Source organism: Elaeis guineensis, chromosome 1 (assembly GCF_000442705.2).
Source record: "Elaeis guineensis isolate ETL-2024a chromosome 1, EG11, whole genome shotgun sequence".
NCBI classification, from domain to species: Eukaryota; Viridiplantae; Streptophyta; class Magnoliopsida; order Arecales; family Arecaceae; genus Elaeis; species Elaeis guineensis.
In genome coordinates this window covers 158,935,473-158,947,819 of record NC_025993.2, presented here as the reverse complement: position 1 = coordinate 158,947,819, position 12,347 = coordinate 158,935,473, and positions in this window count along the sequence as shown.

Below are 12,347 nucleotides of genomic sequence, written 5' to 3'. Positions count from 1 at the left end.
GTTTGGCATTGTTTTAAATGGTGGGGTTGCGAGTTTGTTGCTTTGGCACTGTTCTATAACGCTTAAATTCTAAAGAATCTTCCAGCCTTTTGGAATATGTAATCGATTTTATTCATTTGATATCCGAGAATGTACCAAGAAACATATATGGACAGGAATTGGAGGGAATGCGCAGTATTTCTGACAGTCAAAAGTTTTTCCCCCTTACAACAAATTGTGGGTTGCACAATTATCTTTTTACGGTAGCATATACACGGAAGCAATTTTCACCCTTATTGGATGTCATTTGTAAGGATAGAATGATCATAGAGTAGAAGAGGCCCATTAAAGAATCCTAGTGCGATACTATAGAAGTCAGGTGTTACACGAACATGAGTGTAACTGTGTAAGCCGTCAACATTTCCTTGTATTACGCCAAAATACTTTAAAAATAATAACAATGAAAGAAACCCAAAAGAATCCTGCTACTTCATTTCTTACTCTTATTTTAAAGTAACCTCAGGTTTTCAATTGAAGCCTCGCCTTGCATGCTTACCTTTTGCCTGATCAGAACGTCCAACGAAAGTTTTGAATCAAATGTTCAAGGATAACCAGGTTTTATTTTGGAAAGATATCAGTTTGGATTTCCATTTGATTGTCTCATGGCATGTTGGGTGTTGCTTCTACCATATAAAAGAGGAGCAGCCAAAAACTAAGCATTGTTGTGATTTTTTTCTTGTTGTATCACTTTTGCACAAGGTTACCAAACACATTTTTTTCAACAAAAGTCCTTTTTTGGGTTTTAAGAGCCACGAAAATGTTTTTTTATGTAATAATAAACATGCCCTTATGGGTTCGGTTGGGCAGCAAAAGAATGGAAAGGACATATGAGAGAAGGGTTTCGATGAGGATTGTTGAGGAATATGATAATGATAGTAATAGTGATGGACGCCTAACATCATTAGGCTGTTTGATAACAGATGCGCGGGTGGACTCAGCCCTGCACATTAGAGGATCTTGATGGTAGGCTGAAAGCCCAATTGGTACCAGAAACATCCGCCCAATTGGTGCCAGAAGCATTCTGCTGTACATCTTGGGGGACGCTCTATCATTTTCAGGTGTTTTGGGCCATGTTCGTCGAGAAACAACGTGCAGCGGATTGAGTTGTATGCCATGTAACCAACCATTCAGGTGACTTCATTTGGGAGAACTCCTTTATTGTACCTTCTCAATTTTGAGAGATTGATGCTTCTAGTTGTATTCGTATTAGATAGGTAGTTTTTTTTTTTTTTTTTATAAGATATTGGCTTTTTTACAAAAAAATAATATTAATTTTAAAAATATTTATGAAAATAATATTTTATATAAATTATTTACGAAAATACTATCCATCAGAAAGTCATCTTATCATAGGACGATTTTATCTACCACGTGATCAAGCAGAAAGTTAGGATGGGAAGGAGAGGTATGCTAGCTCAATAGTCGTGCTATGGTAGGACGACTTATAAAGTCGTCTTATGATAGAATGATTCTTTTCTTTCTTTTTCGAACTCTTTCTTTTCTCCTTCACTGATTCTTGATCTCCACTATCTTCTTTCTCTCCGTTGCTTATATAGTCTTTTTATCATAGAGTAATTTATAGAGTCATCTTATGATAGGACGATTTATGCCATCTATTCTCTAGTTAGCGGTAAAAATGATGAGTCAGTATGAAAAATTATTTTATCATGGAATAATTTTATTTCGAATAAAAATTTTAATAAATAATTTAAAAAATTTATTTTGATAAATTTTTTTAAATTAATATTAAATCGATAAAAAATCATAAGATAGTAGGTGGGTAGGCTTTGACGCAGCTGCTATACCAAAGAACCGAAGGAAAAGGTAAATCTTGCGGAAGACTACTTGTCCTATGCTGCGGTCAGCCACAGCGAGGCGACAAGAATAAAGTTCCATGGGGAGAATAAAGTTTCAGACGTAAGATTTGGCTTGAACAAAAAAAAGTACAGAAGAAAGATAACGGGCACAAATTCCACGGTCTTTTGAAAATTTCACTAAATTCGCAAGTGCTCTTTTATTAGTTTGTGCAAGGCTATTGATGCCGTGATTGAGTAAATGCTAATAAAATAGTCAAAGCACGTATCACCCTCCCATTACGCGATTCCATTTTAGTCTATAAAAACGGTACCGTCCAAGCTTCGGAGGACCCAATTCTTTGGAAAACGAATCTAGGTCGAACATCGGAAGGGCCAAAAACTAAATTATTGCGTGCACTGGTGCACACCACTGACTCTGAGGTGTTTTTGGTGAGACGAGCACGGATCGATGGAATATACGTCGATGCATTACGGTAATTGATGGTGTGTCACAGCATTGTCTCACATGTAATAATCTTTTAAGAGCCAAGGGCACCCGACTGTCGTGGATTGCCAACACACACACACACAAAAAAAAAAAAAGAGAACGCCCACACGGCGATTTCCCGCATGAGCCGACGATTTCAATTTTTTTTTTTTTAATTTCGGGCGAAAGGAGTGGGCGGTGGGGAGTGGTGCAGACAGCCGACGGTCGGGTACCAGGCACGGAGCAGCAACAGATGTAATCAAATAGTGACAGATGTATTTTAAATTTTTTAATAATTTATTATTATTATTATTTAATATTTATTATTATTATTTTATTTATTTATTTTTTTCTCCTTCGCTTGCACGTCACACCATCTCTATCCCTACCCTGACTGCTCCATGCACGCACGACCAGAAGTGCACGGACGGTGAAGCGGGCCAAAGAGACGTGCAGCTGAAGGAGGGCAGAGAGGGTTGCGAAGGGTAGGAGTGCACGGTCAGGGGTGGCATGGGCAATGTGGAGGGTCGGGGGTGCACAATCGAGGAAGGGAGGAGAGTGGAGGGCAGAAGCATGTCGGTCGGGAGGGTAGGAGGAAGGGAAGAAAAAAACGAAAAGAAAAAAATATTAATTTTAAAATAAACTTATTTAATACTAAAAAAAATAATTTTAAAAAATAATTTTAATGTATTTAATAATAATAAAATTATATTAATTTTTAAATTAAATTTTTAAATAATAAGAAAATATTATTATTTTCTTAAAAATAAATAAAAATTAATTATTTTGTTAATTAAATATTATTATTTGATTAATAATTAATTATTATTATTTGATTAATTTTTTTGTAATGAAATATTTAAATAATATTATTTAAATTTATTTTTATTTAAATATTTCATTACAAAAGAATATTTAATCAAATAATAATAATTAATTATTAATCAAATAATAATATTTAATGAACAAAATAATTAATTTTTATTCCTTCATTTTTAAGAAAATAATAATATTTTCTTATTATTTTAAAATTTATTTTTAAAATTAATATTATTTTATTATTATTAAAAAGATTAAATTATTTTTTAAAATAAAAATTTTCTTAGTATTTTTAAAATTTATTTTAAAATTAATATTTTTCATTTTTAAAATTAATATTTTTTTTTCCTTCGTTTCTCCCTTCTCTTCCTCCCACCCCCTGGCTGACCTGCCTCTACCCTTCGTCCTCCTCTGACCACACACCCCCACCCTCCGCAACCCTTTCTGCCCTCCCCTGGTCGCGCACTCCCTTGACCCCCCGACCCCTCGTGTCGTCCCCGATGGCGCACCCCCCGACCCTCCAACCCTCCGCGTCGTCTCTGATCGTACACCCCTATCCCCCCAACCTCCTCCATCCTCTTTCAGTCGTGCACCCTCTGGCCCCCTGACCCCCCGCGATGCTCATGCCATCCCCGACTACACAACCCCAGCTCCTGCAACCTCCGATATCCTCCTCTTCCTCACCCGTGCCATCCTCCATCAGTTCATGCTACACCTCCGTCCTCAAAAAAAAAGAAGAAATCGTCGGTGCAGCCGACGATTTTACTCCAACTACACCAATGCTGAGGTGGCCATAAAATTATCGATTGGACGGGTGATTTAGAGATAGATGATAATTTTAAAAATAAATTAGAGAGGTGTCCGAGAAGATAGTTTTAGAAATAAAAAATAAAAAAATATTAAAAAAAATCCCTTACATAATGCCATCCCATGATGAATATATATTATGTATGTTATAATAGAACAATTGCCATGAGAGTCAATTATGATGACATGACAACCAGTAAAACACAAACACACACGCACAACGGGATAAACGATGTTTTGCGAGCTACCATGGAACAAGCAACGTGACAATCAATTATAGCCCATCAAACCAGCACGCACACCTGCCACGGTAATACATGATGTGTGTGTGTCTATATATATATATATATATATATATATATATATATATATATATATATATGTATGTATGTATGTATGTATGTATGTATGTATGTATGTATAGAATAATAGGTATGACAATCAATGATAAAAATATCAAAATATAATTTTTTAGCTTTTAGGCATTTTAATAGGGTAATTATAATCCATAGGGTGAATCCTCGATCTGGATGTTGTTGATTTTGAATCCAAGAGGTGTTGATATCCTTTTTTTTTTTTTTCAAAAAATATACTATTTATCTCCAATCAAATATAATATTTCAAATTAAATATTATAATATAAAATATCAACATATAATATATTTTAAGCATATAATAATTGTTAGATAATATAATTTGCTATGATGTCATAATATTACAATATATAATAGAATATATAATATTATTTTTAATATTGATATTTTATTTACAAATATTATTATTATTATATAAAATATATTATAACAGGCCAAGGATAGTTTTGTGATTTTCAAAAAACAACAATCTACTTTAATTTTCATTTTATTTTAAAAATTTTGACGGTCAAATACAATCTAGCACAAATATCTTACATATGTATACTATCTGGCCTAGCTCGCTTGTTTCCGGTTTATTGTTACGCCCCTATCAAACATTACTATCGAGAATAATGCATGTTCAATAGTAATAGGCCACCACTTTTTAATAGACGCACTATCAAATTTTAGTTGATTTTTTAAAACTCTTACGTAATTTTGATTTTGCAAAGCAGTACATGCATAATTAGTAGATTCTGCACATAAATAATAACATTTATTCACACTACCTTTGGGAGGGAATAGAGGAGCTCCAAATATGCTTAACACAATTGCGAGTGCAGCTGCCAAAGATGCGGAACTGGTAAACAGACTTCACCGTAAAGATTATATAAGAAGTCCACTTTCACGAAGAGCCTATTATTTTTTGTAGATAAATATTTTAAAAAAATTGATCAATTTTTTATTGACTAACTTAACTATATTTTTATACTTTTCAAGATATATAAGTTATTTTTAAGCAATTAGAAGTGTAGTTTTCAAAAATACGAAACTGGTAAACAGACTTCACCATAAAAATTATATAACAAGTCCGCTTCTATTAAGGGTTTTTTTTTTATGAATAAATATTTTAAAAAAAATGATCAACTTTTTATTGACTAACTTATCAATATTCTCACATTTTGAAAGATGGATAAGTTACTTTCTCATAGATAGCACTTATCCATGAAATAGAAGAAAATTTTATTCATTTAGGGGTTGGTTAAATCATTTTCCCATCAACTGAGAAAATAACCTCTTTAATTCATTCTTAATATACTTTTAACCTGATAATAATAATATAATATAATATATTATTATAATATAATATAATATCATACAATAATAATATAATATATTGTTAATATTATATTATATTATATTACTATAAGATATTAATATGATATAGTATATTATAATAATATCATACAATAATAATATAATATATTTTTAATAATATATTATATTATATTACTATAAGATATTAATATGATATAATATAATATATTATTATATATTAATATATTATATTATTATATATAATAATATTTATATAATAAAAAATATTATGAAAAATATGGATAGATCTTAGCAACTTATCTAGAAAACTAGTAATACAAAAGAACATAGATAATAGATTCTCAAACTATTTTTCAGTGCATATGAGTAAATAATTTTTTTGTCTAAATATTATCTAAAAAATATTTATCCCAAAAAATATAGATTCTTGGGTAAATTTTTTATCCTAAAAAAAATAGGTCTTAAAGTAGAAATCTTGGTTGTCAAAGTTGATTTGCCAGAGGAGGCCATCAAGGGTTGGGAGGGATGGTTCCTCGGAAAGAGATAAAAGCCGGTAAAAGATAGAAGTGGAATAAAAATCATATAAGGCAAGCACTAAAGAAAAAATATAGGGTAAACTTTCTATTTTACCATATTTCTTAATTTTCTTCTAGTGCTTATCTAATAATAATAATAATAATAATAATAATAATAATAATAATCTAAAATCAAAGTCTCCTACGAACAAAGTCATTAGTCCCATGATTAAAAAATCCTAAAAAAAATGTGAATGGTATTATATATTTTTTTTTTCAAAATATATCTTTTATTGATACATACTAGATGATACATACTAAGTAAATTAGTCATCCAATAAACTAATATATATCTCTACATAAATCAACATATAATTTTTAAAATATGATATCTATCAGTACATGATACATTGTTAGGTGATATACATTTAGCAAATTAGTTATTTAGTATCCAATACATATCTTCAAGTAAATTAACAGACAGTTTTTAAAACTCATATTCATCAGTACGTACTACATGATCTTGTAATACATCATCATTAACTTTTTAGTACATATTATAAGCTTCTCTAATACGTACTTATCAATGATATACACACATCTCCTGATAAATCGATACATAATTTATATATCATATTTTTTATTAGTACCTACTATATGACCAACATACTGAGTAAATTAGTCATTCAACAAGCCAATATATATTTTTAGATAAATTAATATATTATTTCTAGAACATGATGTTTATCAATATAAGTATATAATTTTTTAGCTTTATCTAATATAAAAAATTATAGATTTTGTGAACTCTTGTGTGCAAAGATTCGGTACCAAAAGAGAGATTTGGAGGAGAAAGGGACACGGAAAGGAAAAGGAGATTTCATGGAGGGGAAAGATTGCTTGATGAGAAAATTGATGATAGGAGAGATTTGATGAGGAAGGAAAAGGATGCCATGCATGATTTTTTTTTGTTCTTTTTTTTTATAATGGAATATGTTGCGGCCAATCTCCTATTGCGTTTGTCGTCGGTGAAGAGCACCTATAAAATGAAGTCCTCACAGACCGAAATTATGTCCGACGGAGATCTTTCGATACTTAAGTTAGAGAGGAGGTTGGTGAACAGCCGATAAAAAGAATTTGAAATGGCAGAGTCTTCATCCAGAATTGCCTTACCCGTGCCGTTCATTTATCCTCCTTTTATAGATGATTCTGACGTAATCGTCGAGCACGTGGTCTCGCTTTTTATGACGCTAATTTATTGGGCCATAATCATAGAGTTAATGGGCTGTTTATTCTCACTAATGATCGTGACACGTAGTCGATAACTGTTCATAACAGTTAGGGTGTGTTGGGAAGATAGGCCGACTATATATCGGTAATAGTGATAAGTCGGTAGTCTTGGAGATCCGAATGAGCATCGATCGATAACTCTGACTCTGATATGTCGATAGTCTTCGGTCAGAGATTAACTGAGTTCTATTATTGGCTGATAATAGCCAACTGTCGGTTGGTGAGCCGATTGTGAGTCGGCATAATGTGTTCATTCTGCAATCATCTTCTTAGCATTGGCGGCAGCCACTTTGTCCATCCAGAACCGACGGAACTCCGCAATCTTCCGATAGCTGACTTCTAGGTCATGCATATCGTGCATCCATTGAAAACAGAAGATAAGTCAGATCAAATCAAAAAAAAATATTGAAGAACTTACCTCAAGTATCGTCGAGTAAAAGGAAGAAAATATCTCGGCTATAGTCTGAATCTTCCTGTTCTCCCGATTAACCGGGAGAATAGCAGCTTAGATGAGTCACTTGGCCAAGGCCAGATTGGCCAAGGCCGACTCATCCTCAAAAACTTTGATGTCAAAAAGAATCGAGTGACGTGCCGACGATCCATCATCTGTCGAAATCGTCGGTGCCTTCCCCCGATTTTCTGTCGGCAACCCCGCATTTGAGAATGTGAGAAGGTCAGAGCTCGACTGCGCCCGAGAGGGTTCTGCTGGAGGAACGACTAACGCATCTGTAGATTGTTCAGGCTCGACTGCGACTTCCACCACGGTCCGAACTTCTGCTAGTAGAGCTACCGATGGTATTGCTGCAACCCCATCTTCTCCTGCTGCCCCATCTTCAACGGACGGCACCTCAGGGAGCATTGTCGGGGCCGACAATGCCAAAACTGGCTCAGGAACCAACGCCAATGGTACATCGGATTCCTTCACCAGCACAGATGAAGCAACTGCCCAACTTCTTCGACGGTCGGAAGGGTCCAGCTTCGCATGCTGCTTACTTTTTGACTGCATGCTGACGAATATCTGCAGCCAATACTTGTATCCTCGGCTGCATAGCTGCAATCAAAACAAAAAAGTCAGTACAATTCAAAAACAAATAAGATAAAAATGAAAATGATTGACTATGCTATACCTAAGGAGGTGACCGAACTAAGTCTGACATTGTAAAGAGCTTATTCAGCCATCAGCTCTCTCTGCGGTGGAACTGTCATATCCTTCAGTCGATGAAAATCCTCCCGATCATCGACCTCCATCTGACTATTCTCATTGGAGCCGATCCTCGGATCACCCCAACACGAAGGAAAGCCCCAGGCAGAAGGAGAAGAAACAAAAAAGAATTGATTCTTCCATCCATGAATGGATGATGGAAGATTGGTAATGAAAGAAAGATTTTTTTTCGGGTTGAAGAACCATCAACCCTTGGCCTTCAGATGCGGATAAAGAACAAAGAAAGTTTGAAAGAGAGAAGGGCAGGCTCAGTCGGTATGAGCCGATACAACAAAGCAGAGCTAATTATCAGCCGGACAGAATTTGGTGCCAGCTGAGCAGGGCAAAGGTCGTAGTAATCGAGAAGATTTCGAATAAACTCTGGAATCAAGAATCGAAGATCGGTCCGAAGGTCTTCAACATAGAAGGCAATCTGATTCGGAGGAGGAGAGTTCACCCGACCATAGGAGTCAGGAGTGAAGAGCTGATACTGCTCCGGGATACGATATTGCTCCCGGAGCCGTTCAACATTAGGTCTGGATAGGGAAGAAGTCTCTACTTCCAGACCCGAAGGAGAGTTGGTCAGATTTTTCGACTGATTATCCCGAGAAGAAGCCTTAGCCATGAAGATGGAAAAGTAGAGAAAACCCTAAAACAAAAACTCAAAGGGGAGACGGACTCAAAGAAAAGGATGAGAAAACTAGACCTGAAAGCCAAAAAAAGAGGCGGAGAAGAGACCCTGGAGCTCTCTGGTATTGGGACGATCTTCCGACAGAATCTTTCGCAGCAGAGGATGGTGATAAAATGCAAAGTAAAAGTTTGCTGAAAGCGACCCTATATATATAGGATCCTTCAACGGTCTAGATTAAATCGATCAAATTTGAATCTCATCAGTAAAGCAAAAATTCAGTGCAGGGGCAAAATGATAATTTTAAAACTTTTTCAAAATTATTATTTTACAGCAGAATTATTAATTAATCTCATTAATTAATACTAATTAATCCTACACTAGGATCTAAATATGATACAATAGCATGCATTTAAATTTGAAATTCAAATTTGAAACAGTAAACTTTTTACTGTACTATGTTCAGAACACATCACCTTTTGTGGGTAGTCGATCACCATAATTTGATCACCGTCGGGGGGCTCTGATCATCACGTCGCAGCCACACTAGTGTCTAGCCTCTGCGGATCGTCCACACGAAGCTCCCGTCTGATCGGTTCCTCACGAATGCTAGTTCGTGATTTCATCCTTTTGATGACTGATATTGATCGAACTCCTTCGATCGATGTGTGCCGACTCCTCGAACACTCCGGATCGTTTGCATGATTGGTTGAGAGGCTAATGGATCTCTCTCTAAAATTTGATGGACTCACGACACTCGTGGCACACCAATCTCACTTCCCGAACCCTAGGTAGAAACCCTAGGATACACACCAAAAACCCTGCGCCCACTTCTCTCTCCTTTTTCTCTCCTCTCGGTAAATTTTGAACACTTCAAAATTTTTTCAGAACCTCCCCATGCCCCTTATCTCTTCTTTCTTTCATTGCCCATGCCCCGTCCCTTTCTCATTTTATAAAATATCGCAAGAGATGTTGAAAGCGTGTGAGTGGATAAGAAGAGGTGGTTGCTCACTTGAATTCAAATCAAATTTGAATTCAAGTGTCAACCAATCTTATCCTCATCTATTTGTGCGAGAAAGAAGAGATGGCGTGGCCATTTTTTTTTGTGCGTGGAGACTTTCATGAGAAACTATTTCTCATGTGGAATATAGGGCGCACAAAAGAGGATAAGCTGGCGCATGGTTATTTGGTTATCCATTCAAATTCAAAACCCCTTTGAATTTGGATGGGTAACAAACCAAGTTAATCCAAATAATTGATGCACAGAAATATGGGTGTGAGAGAGCTTTGTGTGGGAGAAAATTCACGAGAAAATTTCTTCTCGTGAATTCAAATGGACGCAAGGAAGTTGGGTGGCGCAGGAAATTTAAAACAAGGTGGTTTGATTCAAATTGAGCCAACCTAATTAAAATAGGTTAAGCACAATTAGACCAGATTAAACCCAACACAATTAGGCTTAATTAGGCTCAATAAATCCTAATCAAATCAGAAATTAACTAAGCCTAACCCCTGATCAAATCAGGGACTAAACCACCTTAGCGATTAGATCAACACTTAACCTAATCGGGTCAATCCAAACTGAATCCAATTCAATTGGACTTGATCTAAAAATAATTACTCAATTAAATTGAGTTAATTAATGATCAAATCACTAATTAAACCTCTCATAAATATTGAGTCCAAATCCGATGGGCAATTAGGCATCAGAGACCATCGATATGAAACCCTGATCAAAGAGTTCAAATTTCAAATTTAAAATTTGAAATTCAAAATTTTTGACCTCGGTACCCAAAATGTGTGGAACTCATGATCAGAGAATTCTAATTCTCAATCATAGAGTCCCAGACACATAAGACTCATAATCAGCCATCAGATCAGAAAGGAACCTCTAATATGTGTAACCCCGCAGGTTCGAACCTAAGTCGGTAGTACAGGAACCAATTCCTGTACTAATCGAAGTGACCATCTAGCAATGGTACCCAACGATCGGATAGGTCGAATAGTCGCAATCGTAATATTCAGAACCTACGTGAATATGGTTACCATATAATTCATCTCTTTTGACCCCTGTGTTTAGGACGACTCAGGGTTAAACTGTCAACCCTGATGAGATCATCCGAATCGTGCTCAACTCAATTAGTCCTGTGACTCCTCATTAGGACTACCCTGACCAAAATTTTGTTAAATTAAAACACGACTGTACACAGCTCCTAAACTGGAGTGGTCAATCCCATCTTGACACACGCACCGACAAGTCAAGTACTTGACTACACCCAGCAGCCTTCCGTCACTGAATTAAAAATTCAGGTAGTCCAGTGCCTAAGTGCAGTGAGTTGCTTGCAAGTCACCGTGGCGGTCTCAGGTCGGAGGGACATTTATATCCATATCCCATCGGAGCAAATCTTGACAGCAGAAATAGCTTCGGAGTCGGTCACGTTCAGTGCAAATGTACCATTACATCTCACCTGTATGCCATACCAGTGTCTCCACACTCCTTGGTTATGAGGACAACCAACCCATATGGCACACAACGACCTATGCTCGATAAACGTTGTCATCCTTGGTAACAACGTATCATTTGGTCGCGAACAGGTTTAAGGACTAAGCGACAAATCCTCCTTTGTCGAGTCTAAATAGTCCTAAGGACTTCACCACAACACAGGAGTTCATTAGAAGATGAAACATTTATGATGAAAAAATATCAAAATAATTTTTATTTATTTATAATTCATGTACTAATACAAAAGGAGCACAACCGTCAACAGGCTGACGATTGACTTTGGGACACTATTCCCAACAATCAGATGATGACATGTGGTAATATTCGGATCGATCATTGGTCAGATAATTCGACGCACCTGCTCCTGATCATACCACCTCACCATTATCCGTGTGAACAGCTCCAACCCAATGATGTTCGGACACGTGGCCAAGATCTACTAGTCAGAATCATATTGTCCGATGTCGAATTATCTTTCTGAAATGATGTCCAGTGCTGAATTGTCCTGTCAAAATGACAGTCCAATAATGATTTCATAGCTATCAAAATAGCTGAAGATCTCTCAAATTCC